Below are 12727 nucleotides of genomic sequence, written 5' to 3'. Positions count from 1 at the left end.
GAGTAACATCCTAAGGAGATAAAAAGAATACAAGAAATTGGATTACAGCAATAGAAAGCTACAGCAAATGAATCATACAGATGAGAAGGACAAGGAAGATGAAGACAATTGTGGAGGTAGGACAGAAGAAAGCTCATAAACAAAAACAACCAAAGAGTTAATATGATTTACATAAAATATATATAGAAAGTCACATACTGATTTTTTAGAGAATTGAACACAAAAGGAGATATGGTCATTCCTCATCAAACAGTGATGAGTCAGAAGCAAAGGCTGGAGGTGGAAGAGCTGCCAAAAATTATACACAAGTAAGGCAGATTCCACAAAAAGGAATGAAGCTGAATGATGATATACTTGAATAGGAGAATATATAGCCAGGAGTGAAACAACTACCTGATGCATGATAGCAGTAATGTCAGTAGTAAACTTGTTGTCACACAATTTCTCACCATAGCACTATAAGTTTGTTATAATTTAAGATGTCCAATATAATCACAGTGCCATGTTATAACTTAAACTTTAAGATCTGTCACGTGCCAAGCATTTAATTTACTAGGTACACTAAAGAGATAGCTACTGAACATCAGCTCCATGAACAGATTAGGTGTTCTCTAGTTGTTATTGACATAGCTGGAGAAAATGCTTGAAGAAAAATGATTAGATTGAGCCTTAGGAAGATTATTTATTCACTTTTTGTATATGCAATTGTTATTTGAAGCAGCACAAAGCTGAAATGTGTTGGCTAAATAAAACAAAGTTGCAATCAGGTATAATGGAACAAAAATGCACTTAATGAGGAAACGCAGTAGCTCAAAGTGATTAGAAACTCCAAAAGCACTGGAGAACACATCTGAACCCAAGCAATTCCAAGAAAAGAATGAGTCTCTATCAATTGTTCATGTGTTACTGCTCACCAGGATTACTGCACATGGAGGTTGTATCACCCTTTATTTGGTGAAGGGGTACAGCATTACGATGATTATGTTATACGGTGGTACAATACACATAGACAGATATAAAGGTGAGTGTTTATTTAAGGCTTGTGGAACAAAAAGGAAATTACACAGCAACTGTGGGTGAGGTAATAGTTCTTAATGGTGAAGAGGTAACATTTCTGAACTTAAACTAAAAACTGGTTATGTTTGCAATTTTGACCAGAAACAAACTAAAACTGTTTTGTGTGAACTATTCAGTATTCTGCCAATTCCTAGATATCTAAAAAAATATGCTGAAATCTTAAGTTGTAATCTTTAAATAAAACCATCATTTATAAAAACTTAATCATTCAATGAAAATTATGTATGAATAGTTTGTTATCAAATGGAAGTTTCTTTGAACTTTTTGATAACACTATTTAAAAAAAAATTAATACAACAGTTTCAAGCACTAGTAGTGCTGTGAGCACTTATCCATGTGCAAAATTCTCTCTATAAACTACATATACATTCCTATACACATACATTGTGCACATACTTAAATGTCTAATAATAATTTGTTTTTAAATAAACAATGGCCATAAGGAAGAATTCATATAAATCTCATTTCATTCCTGTATCTCTTTCTGGTTCAACTGAAAATTTACCAAGTCCAACAAGTTCTATAGTTGGTGTTACCTAAAAAAGTAAATTATGTATAGAAAACACTATGAATCTTTGCCCTATCATGACATCTGTCATCATATAAAATTTAAACATTTGGTTTACTAGTATTTTTTATGCTATAATGTTTATATATAAACTACATAATCCATTCTTCTTTTAAAAAATCAAATATCACATTCTCTTATAATTTACCTTCTCTGACAAGTTTAAAATCATAATTTCACAATAAGACTAAAATATAAAACGTGATAAAATTACACTAATTTAGCACAAAACCTGTCATATACGTAAATACATATATATATATTAATTAAAAATAATTTACACTAAACTTGAGCAATGATCAGAGGTCGTAGAACTAGAAATAAACAAACTGGTGAGATAGCTATAGCAACATGGAGAACAGAAAAGTATTTTAAAGTAAATAATAATTGTAATGATCAACGCAGATAAATTAACTTGTTGTTATTCTACTGTTGAGAACAAAATGGTTGAGTTCAGGTTCTAAATAAAATAGAGAAGTATTATTATACAACATAATGGGAATTACCAACATTTTATTAGGTACAGAACACACTAATAATTAAAATTATTTTACATTTCAGGTCATAAGCTATTTAATAATGATAGGCATTTTTAAAGCGAGTGTGTGAGGGGAGGCTTTTTATACTGCAGACAAACTGCACCTTGCTAGGAATTAAACCATAAATATTATGGTAGTTATGAAACTGAACCTGTATGGGTTAAAATAAGGGGTTTCAAGGATGGAAAATGTTATATGCCACTTATCAGACATATGACATCAAGAAGAAATTGTATAACAAGACCATGATAGTTACTAATAAGAACAGTGATGTAATCACTCTGGGAAACACAGTGATTGGGAATGTAAGGAGTCAAACAGTGAGAGGAGAAAGACTTTTCAAGTGATTCAGAAGGGTTTTTGAATAAGAAAAGGAGTCAGTTTAGCTGAATATTAACCACTAAATAAAGTGGGTATCTGTAATGAATTTTCTCCCGCTATCCATTCAAACTATTTCTAAACTTTTATTTTCTGAAAATTGTTCCTTTACCTCAAAATTATTTTAATAACTAATTAGGATAAAGTTGCAACAGTTGAAGTTGGGAAATGTTTGGAGAAGAGTGTTCATTGCATAATTAGGTTTGATATTGTTATAGATGTTGAGATAAAAATAAACAAGTTTAAGTTGCTAAAGTTTTATAAAACAAATTTTAAGGGCATAAAGCACAAATTCTTAATTCAATAATTATAAGTTGTGTATGTATGTAAAAAAAAAACCAACATTAAATGATAACAGAATTGATCACAAGACTTGTTTTAGTAAAAACGTAATGAAAAAAATTAAGTTAAATTCTATAAGTTTAGTATGTTTAAACTGATAAATAAAGAAGATTTTCAAAACTATATTGAAGCTAGATTTACTTAACACAAAAAACAGAATATTTGGAAGTGCTTATCAGTTTCAATTCATAATGCTAAAATAATGGCAACAATATTTGTAGGTATGGAAAAGGTAATAAAAATGTTAAAATGTGGATTATACTCTTACTGGTGGTAAGGATTTTATTGAAAATTACAAGATAGTCAAATGTTTTCTTCTATTTTTTACAAGAGAATATATTAGCAATATATCTGACCATGAGTATTCCATGGAAAATATTGAAACTTATTTGAATCACATACATTAATTCCTTGGATGTAAATTGAAATATCAAGTACAGTTTTGATCTTACAAAGAAGGTTAAGTTATTGGAGAGGATTCAGTAAGAGCACTACTAAGATGACTCCATGACTGAAAGGGTTATCATGCAAGAATAGATATTCTCTTGATAAAAGAAGGATATGAAGTGGTCTTACTGAAGCTTATAAGATTATCCAAGTGATCAGTGGCATAAAAACTTCCAATTTTGTTTAATACTACACTCTGACAGGATGAGGTGACAAACTTGATTTTGAAAGGACAGGCTAAACTCCAGTTACCATCAGCAGTAGTGGAGACCACCACTTTACAGGAATTTATGACTTAAATTAATGAAATCTGGAGAAATTAAGGATTGGTTTAAATGTTTACTTTTCTTTTCTCAGGGTGATAGATGTGCAAGAATAACCTTGAAAAATTAAATCATCTCTTGTTTTCCAAAAATGGCTCATATTAATTGGTAAGTAGAACAAATATTTGTTAAATAACCTCAAATTACAGTAAGTGCATAATGATACATTTTGATTATTATACTTTAAATCATACATGTGACAGAGAAAGAGACCAACTCAGTAGTGAAAACACTCATTGTTTTGAGGGAATTTTAAAACTAAAAGCATATTGAAATGTTTAAATTACAAATATTTCAGATGTCCATTTAACAAGCTAACACTAAGCAATTAAGAAGAAAGAACTGGGGCTGATGAAATTTGCTGAAACAAACTGGTTCAAATAACAATCAATGTCAATATTAGGCACAAATTTTCAAATGTAAATAAAGCCATATTAAATATTCATTAATGCATTAAGTGCTATATAAATTATGCTTTACAACTTGAGAATTTAATTTACTAGCAGAAGTAGCTGTGAATTGCATGGAAGGGGTTTATAAAAGTTATATTTTATATTTCAGTTCTGTTATTGAAAAGCAATAAGTAACATGTAACTTGAAAACATCTCATTTAATGAAAACAAAATGCAAATGAAGAATTAATGTTCACCAGTTACAGATATAGGTTTTTTTACATTTTTATCCTAAATATGCCAGTAATGATTGAAAGTCCATATACTAGACTGTGTGTATACCCAATGTGATGAGAAGAAACTGAAAAAATTTAATCAGCACCACTTAGTAGCCATCTCCACAGACTGATATATATAGCCATCACTGGAGCTATGAAATATATACATTATAAAAGATAAATAGCTCCTTCTGAATCATTCCCAGCTGATTAAACTATATTGTTATCAAATATAAAAATCTATGAAAAGTTGAAGGAGAAACAAACTTCTCTCAAATTATAGTAGGATGTTCATTATCATTAAAGAATAGCATCCTTGTGGCATAACACTTATCATCAATACTATGTTACTCGACAAGAATTGTGTGACCTGAATATACCTCTGATTTGAAGAATGGAAAGACATAAAAATCAATTGATATTAGAGGCTTAGATAACACTTTGTGCTCCATTCACATGTCACATTTTGTTTAGATGCTCATGAATGATAAGTGCATATCTATACATTTAAGTTACTTTCAGTTTTATCCAAGGAAAACTGAAGTGTACTTCCCTCAATACACTATACTGTGAAATGGAGTGTACTTCCTTTAGTACACAATGAAAAGGCCACAGGCAAGAAAAGGTATATATAGAAAACTTTCCTCCAACAGAAGACAACTTAGGTTCACTTATTAGGCAAGAACATGAAAGCATGCAAAAACTGTAATTTATAACATTCATACTTCTACCAATTATAGATGTGAAGTACCAGACAACAAAATAAAGCCAAAGCTAATAGGACCATAACCAGCAGCAACAGAGATAACAGGATGATTTAGTCAGATCATGCAGTGGAATGTGGATACACATACTGTGAGTACAAATAGCCATGAACAGCACACAACTACAAAGCAATCCTTTACATGGTGATAAAGAGTCCTATACATACTATTTCACTCTTAATGCTCTAGGTAATGAAACTGATAATAAGTAATAAACAAATGTAAGAAACAGTATGCTTTATAACATGAAGAAAGACATGTTCTGAACAAGTTTCTTGCTGAAAGTAAATATTAAAGAAAGTTATTGATAGTTCAAGTTTCAGGAGAATAAAAACTGATGAGAAATTATAATTTCAGAGAATACAAAAGATAGTTTCTTTCGACCAAATTTATACATTCAGTAGCCAATTACTTTGCACCTATTTACATGATCTTGCAAAAATGTTTGTTTACTTTTGAATTTCACACAAAACTACTCAGGGCTACTTGTTCCTAATTTAACAGTGATATACTAGAGGGAAGCCAGCTACTCAACACCATCAATTCTTGGGTAACTCCTTTTACCAATGAACAACAGGAATGGCAATTATAACATCACCACATCTGAAAGAGCAAGCATGTTCAGTAATATTGATTCAAACATGCAACCTATAGGTTAAGAGCTGAGTGCCCTAACCACCAGGCCTTGAAAAAAATGAGAAGAATGTTGAATTTTTTGTTTAAACTTTAAATATTAAGATGTTTTTAAAAAGCATCTAGTAATATATTAAATACAGATTGATTGCAAATAACATTTTCACAGAAAATTTTCAAAAGTAACAAAAAAGAGAATTAGCGACTGATGTTACTGCTTTGCATGTGAAAACAGTATTTGTGAGTGCACAAATAACTACAACTGAAATTATCTTCATATATTCGTTACGAAAATCAAGTACAATAAGAACAAAATCACAAAAAAAAAACATTTTTGTTCTTTCCCATGTTTTTGTGCAGCACAAATACGAACATTTACTTTAAAAACAAAACACATGAAAAGTGAAAAAATGTATTTATATAGGAATGCAGCCATCATGAAACTTTTAGAAATTCTCGGCTCGTTGTCACCTCTAAGCTATGCATAAGCCGCAAAAAAACCTTATAATTATATTCCCGATACTTCTGGCTTTGAAAGAGCATATGAATTATAAAAAGAAATTTCAATTTTCAGGTACAGGTTTCACTCACACAGGGTTTGCGGCAGCACTGTATATAATTTACCTAATCTGTCAAATAAAAAATAGGTTATTATTCTATTATGAAATGTTCATTTTCATACTTTAAAAATCCATGTAACTAACTACTGATTCCATTTAAAATATGTGTTTGACTAACACTAACAGTATAAAAATATCACTCTGGCAGTACGTGACACGATACTTTATAATAATCGATCATAAAGCATTTTGTAATTCACAGAAATTTCTCCGGAAGAATTTTTCTTCTTGGAGAATTAGGCATCGATAACGTCAAAGGATAGAAACTTTAGCCTAATTTTGAATGACGTCTCTGCGCATTCGCAGCGCTACACCTGAAATATTACTCACAACGTTAAGTTATACTACAACTTCAGGTTACACGAATTTAGGTAAAAAAACAAAAAAACAAATATGTTTGAAAATAGAATAATAAAGTGCCTGTACCCAACACTTTAAGTAAGTATTTGCAATATAAAAGTACCCCCAAAAAGGACCAAATGCACAAATAACACAAACTAAAATATCGTAGTTATTAGTCACTTGCCTATAAATGATAATTCAAATTTGAAATTATGGTACATTAATAATAATACTACGAGAATAAGTACACAATCCCAAATAATTATTAGGTTGTCCAGAAACAAATGTAGTTTTTTGAATTGTGGAGTTTGGAAAACTATAAACCAGTGTTGTAAAACATGCTTTTATCGAAGTAAGCACCATTTGCTTCAACACACTTTTGCCAACGTGCAACAGTGCTGTTTATGCCCCTGTTGTAGAAATCAGAGTTTCTATGGTCAATAAATTCCCTGAAAACATCCTCTGCAGCTGCCTGGTTTTGAAAGCGTTTATTATTCAAAAAGTTGTCAAAGTGCTTGAAAAAAAAATGTAGAAGAAAGGTCTGGGAAATAAAGTGGATGAGGCAATATCTCGATTCCCAATTCGTTTAACATTTGAAGCGTCATCCTTGATAAGTCTCATAACGCCGATTTTGTTGATCTTCAATCAGCTCATGCGGAACCCACTTATCAAACCTTTTCGTCTTTCCAATCGCGCTCAGATGGTTGGCAATGCTTCACTTGCTTGTGTCTTGCTTCTCTGCAAGCTTATGTACTGTTGTGCGAAGGTCTGTCTCAACTGCTTCCATTAATGTATTTTCATCCAAGGATGGCTTCCTTCCACGACTTTCGTGGTCTTCAAGACTTTCATCTCTATGTCAAAACCTTTGGAGCCAATGCTGAAATGTACATTCAGTATCAGATTCATGGCCGATTGTCTGGCTGATGTTTTATGTAGTTTCAGTAGCTTTTCGTCCAAGTTTGAAGTAATAGAGGAACAGCAGACGAAAGTCCTTGTGTCCATGCTGCCTTGGGGTTGCAAAACTTACTATGAGTAGAGTTGAAACAACAAACAGTTAAGACACCTTGTAAGCGACAAACGTTGAAATTAAACCAACCAACCAACGATAAGTTACTCAATATTCGGCTTCTAGATGTCATCGTGAGAATTCTGGACAACCTAATACATGAATAATTACAGTAATTATACTAGTAATTAGCATTAAATCTAAAATAATAAAAAATATTTGTACATTAATTAATTGCAAAGAGCCAACTACGCTTACACATTTTTAACGCAATTATAGTTAAATGTAATATCTGCCTTGAAACCAATGCATGGTGAATAATTTCTTATATATCCTCTTTCAGTCTCAAGTTAACTATTTTTCACTACATACCAATAAAATCTTGAAAGAAGAGAATACATAAAACGCAAAGCAAGATACACAGATATTGAGTCTGAGTTAGACTGTGTGTTAAGGCAGTTGAAACATCATAGTATATTTTACAGTGTATTAAATAACTAATTATTATCTATAAAAGGGAATTTTGTGTTCTGCAACAACATAAGAAGAAAATATTTAGGATCACCTCCTTGATTTTTGACAGAGTCTGTATCTCTCTGGTGGCACTCGAAAGTCAAACTAAATAATCCCACTTTTTCATTCAGCACTCTCTCTATTCAATGTTCGATTCCCCTTGGTGGATTCAGCAGATAGCCTAATGTGGCTTTGTTATAAGAAAACACACACACACACTATTCAATATTGATACATGAGAATCAAGAAAAATTCCATATTTTAAGAGTGTCCCAGGTTAATAAACGGACGAAATGCAATAACAACAACGGTAAGGATATGACACAAATATACTGCTTGCCAAAATCTTAAGACCAATGAACATAAAGAAAAATATGCATTTTGCGTTGTTACACTCAACCACTTATTTGAGTAGAACTTCGAAAGATGACAATAAGAAAAGGGAAAATAAAAAAAACTTTTTAGCATTTAACAGGGAAAATGTGAACACTACGAAATTAGCCTGGTGAGATTGGGCGTAGTAAAACTGCTCTTGCAAATTTCTTAAAAGACCCTGATGGATACGGAACGAGAATTTCAAGTGGTCGGCCCAAGAAAATGTCGCTGGCGTTGAGCAGCAGGATTCGACGTGTTGTCCAGCAAGACACCAGCCGATCGTCGAACCAGATTAGGGCCCTTACAGATGCAGAATGCAGCTCAAGGACAATAAGACGGCATCTACGAGAGAAAGGCTTTAAAAACCATAAACATCTTCAAAGGCCACGCCTCCTTCCACACCACGAAACAGCTCGGTTAAACGTTGCTGAGAAGAGCACCAAACATGGGACGTAGAAAATTGGACGAAGGTTTTGTTCTCTGAGGAGAAGAAATTTAACCTGGATTGTTCAGATGACTTCCAACGTTACTGGCACGATAAGGATATCCCATCGGAGACATTTTCTACACGACACAGTGGAGGAGGTTTCATCATGATCTGGGGTTCTTTCTCCTTCCATGGAACATTGAAGCTTCAGGTTATACAGGGGCGTCAAACAGCAGCTGACTACATTGACATGTTGGAGAGCATCCTTATTGACTGAATGCCTCGCTTGTGTGGAAATGACTGGATATTTCAGCAGGACGATGCTGCAATCCACAATGCCCGCAGGACATAGGACTTTTTCATGGCGAATAACGTGATTCTTTTGGACCATCCAAAGTTTTCGCCCGAACTGAATCCCATTGAAAATGTTTGGGGGTGGATGGCAAGGGAAGTCGATAGAAATGGACGCTTATATCGACCATGCCAAAGCGAATGTTTGCAGTTATTTGCAATGACGGCTGTGCAACTCACTACTGAGACCTCTTGTTGGGCATTTCCTACTTGTTTAGGACTTCTTTTGGTATGGTCTTAAACTTTCGACCAGCTAGTATTTAAGCTAATTTCATAGTGTTCACATTTTCCCTATTAAATGCTAAAAAAAGTTTTATATTTTTTCTTTTCTTGTATTCATCTTTCGAAGATCTACTCAAATAATTGTTTGAGTCTAACAACGCAAAATGCACATTTTTTCTTTTAGTTCATTGTTCTTTAGATTTTGGCCAGCAGTGTATGTTATTTGAACAAGTTTATGGCCCGGCATGGCCAAGCGTGTTAAGGCGTGCGACTCGTAATCTGAGGGTCGCGGGTTCGCATCCCCGTCGCGCCAAACATGCTCACCCTTTCAGCCGTGGGGGCCAAGTCAATCCCACTATTCGTTGGTAAAAGAGTAGCCCAAGAGTTGGCGGTGGGTGGTGATGACTAGCTGCCTTTCCTCTAGTCTTACACTGCTAAATTAGGGACGGCTAGCACAGATAGCCCTCGAGTAGCTTTGTGCGAAATTAAAAAACAAACAAACAAACAATGAACAAGTTTATTCGTTCATCGTTTTACTAGATGAGCAAACACCATGGAAAAAGATTTTGTCAACATATACAAAATTGTATGCTAGTTGGATAGAAAAATATTATAAAATAGACTAATCGAAAAAAGAATATAGTAGATAAGTTATAAAATAAACTTAAAAATCAATTTATTCAGATTGGTTACTCTAAACAGTTTTCAAAAAAAATCTTATAACACAATAAATAAGTCTCGTATTTTGAAAATTGTTTAATTTCGAAGTCGAAGTTCATTTATTATGTCTGCTATTGTGCGGCTATATAATGTGAAGAAATGAACAGTGGCCAATGACACTTCTTCACTTCACCTTTCCATTGTATAGGTTTTTCTCATACAGGCTACAAAGCACGTTCACGTTAACAATATGTTTGATACGATAGTATAAACCTCCAAGTCGTAGGCATAAACAACAACTTTCACTGTTCTACATGTCAGAGACACAACAACCAGGAAAGTATCTGAAAAAAATATTAGTTCCTTACTGTCATAAAAGTTATCCTTTATAGCAACAGTGGATACTTCTCCAGAGAAAAGGGTGTTGGCAAAAGGATGTCTGGAAAAGACGACTTAAATTGTCATTTGAAGTGCACGGTTTGTAGTGGTTAAGTTACCAACTTTTATTAGTGTCCGAGTGAACTTTATTGTGGGATTTAAAAGGGAAAATGAGTTTTTAATAAATCAACTTACATACGTAAAAAATATACTTTTAACTTAACCCTTATTAATATACATATATAGAAAGTGAATATTGTGCCTTATACCTATTATATAACTGGGATGCTGCAAAGGAATCAAATGCGTTATTTTATCTCTTATTTATTTAATAAAGATATTCAAGTAGTTTCTGATGCTTTGGAACATCGTGTGTGTTTCAAGTCAACTTCTGCAACACTTGTTGTATTGGATTAAATCTCTTATAGTCCTGTATCTTCTATTGCACTTTCTTTTTCGTGCAGCAGGTTTCTAGTGCTATGATCTGAAGAGGATTTCTTTGTTTTGTTGTCATTGTTAGTTACTGTGATTACAGTTTGTTTGTTTGTTTTTCACACTGGCATTTGAAATTAATAGTGTTAACATTTCCAGGGCAAACTGAGCAACATTACCAAAATGTTTATTTTTCATATCATTCCTGTCTTAAAAATTTCAAATCAAAAGGCGTTTCATCATGTGTGTCTTTCCAGCTCTAGTTTATCATCTGGAATTTTTCTGTGAGACTGTTGTCTTAATTTATGACGGTACCTCTTTGGAGTGTAACATGTATGTGAGACTGCTGTCTTAATTTATGACGGTGCCTCTTTAGGATCAACATGTCTGTGAGACTGTTGTCTTAATTTATGACGGTGCCTCTTTAGGATCAACATGTCTGTGAGACTGTTGTCTTAATTTATGACGGTGCCTCTTTAGGGTGCAACATGTTTGTGAGACTGTTGTCTTAATTTATGACGGTGCCTCTTTGGGGTCAACATGTCTGTAAGACTGTTGTCTTAATTTCAATGTCCCCTTATCTTCTACCTTAATATAGCATTACTCCAAATTATTGATTATTTAGTTTCCATACTGTCATAGCGACAAAGCATGGATAAGGGTGTCCGACATTATTTTGTTCTAGCTATCAATAGTGGGATTGACCGTAACATTATAACGCCCCACGGCTGAAAGGGCGAGCATGTTTGGTGCGACGGGGATTCGAACTCTTGATCTTCCAGATTACGAGTCGAATGCCTTAACCCACCAGGTCATGCCGGGCCTTGTGGAGACGTGAATAGTAAGTGGTCCGTTGGGCTTTCTGTCCGCAGAAGAATTTGTTTAGAACCACTGTTCTAGGTAATTTTATAGAATGTCTTCGTTTCAAACAGGACAGATGAGAGCTCGTTAATACTGCTCCCTGTAACTCAGTTTTTTTTATAAAAATTTATTTTTATAAAAAAATAAAATTCGATATCCGCGGTAGCCAGAGCACAGATAGTCCATGTGTAGTTTAACAAAAAACCAGCAAGTAAAGTTATTTAATAGTAATAACTACAGCCTACGTGACTTCCTTTAGTTATGAGATGATATTGAGCTTTCTACTACATAAAACTGATTCCTCATCTGACTAACAACACAATGGTCCCACCCATTAACATAGTGCTATGTCTGCGGACTTACAACGCTAGAAACTGGGTTTTGATACCCGTAGTGGGCAGAGCACAGGTATTTGTGCAGCTTTGTGTTTAACGTAAAACACAGCACACATCACAGAACCCTTGTCACCCATTCCCCATGGTACTGACAACCTATAACAGCCCATGATCTAAAATGGCAAATTGGCAACAAAGAAAGCTTTGCTATTGAGGCCTCCTTGCCATATGTTGATCTTGATATATTGTAATAACCCAGAGCAAATGCATATCTATTATTAGATTGTGTCATAATCCTTAATATGTACAATTAGCTTTACAAAAAAACAACAACTACAAAGTCAAATAACAGAATTATGCCATTCTGCAACACTTTATTAAGTTATTAAGTTATATCTTATTTTGATAAAGCGACCAAGGAAAAAAAAAATATTTCACTACAAAATTTTCTTTCTTGGTCTGAA

This window comes from Tachypleus tridentatus, chromosome 9 (assembly GCF_004210375.1).
Source record: "Tachypleus tridentatus isolate NWPU-2018 chromosome 9, ASM421037v1, whole genome shotgun sequence".
NCBI classification, from domain to species: domain Eukaryota; kingdom Metazoa; phylum Arthropoda; class Merostomata; order Xiphosura; family Limulidae; genus Tachypleus; species Tachypleus tridentatus.
The sequence above is the reverse complement of the archived record's forward strand: the minus strand, read 5'-3'. Positions refer to the sequence as shown.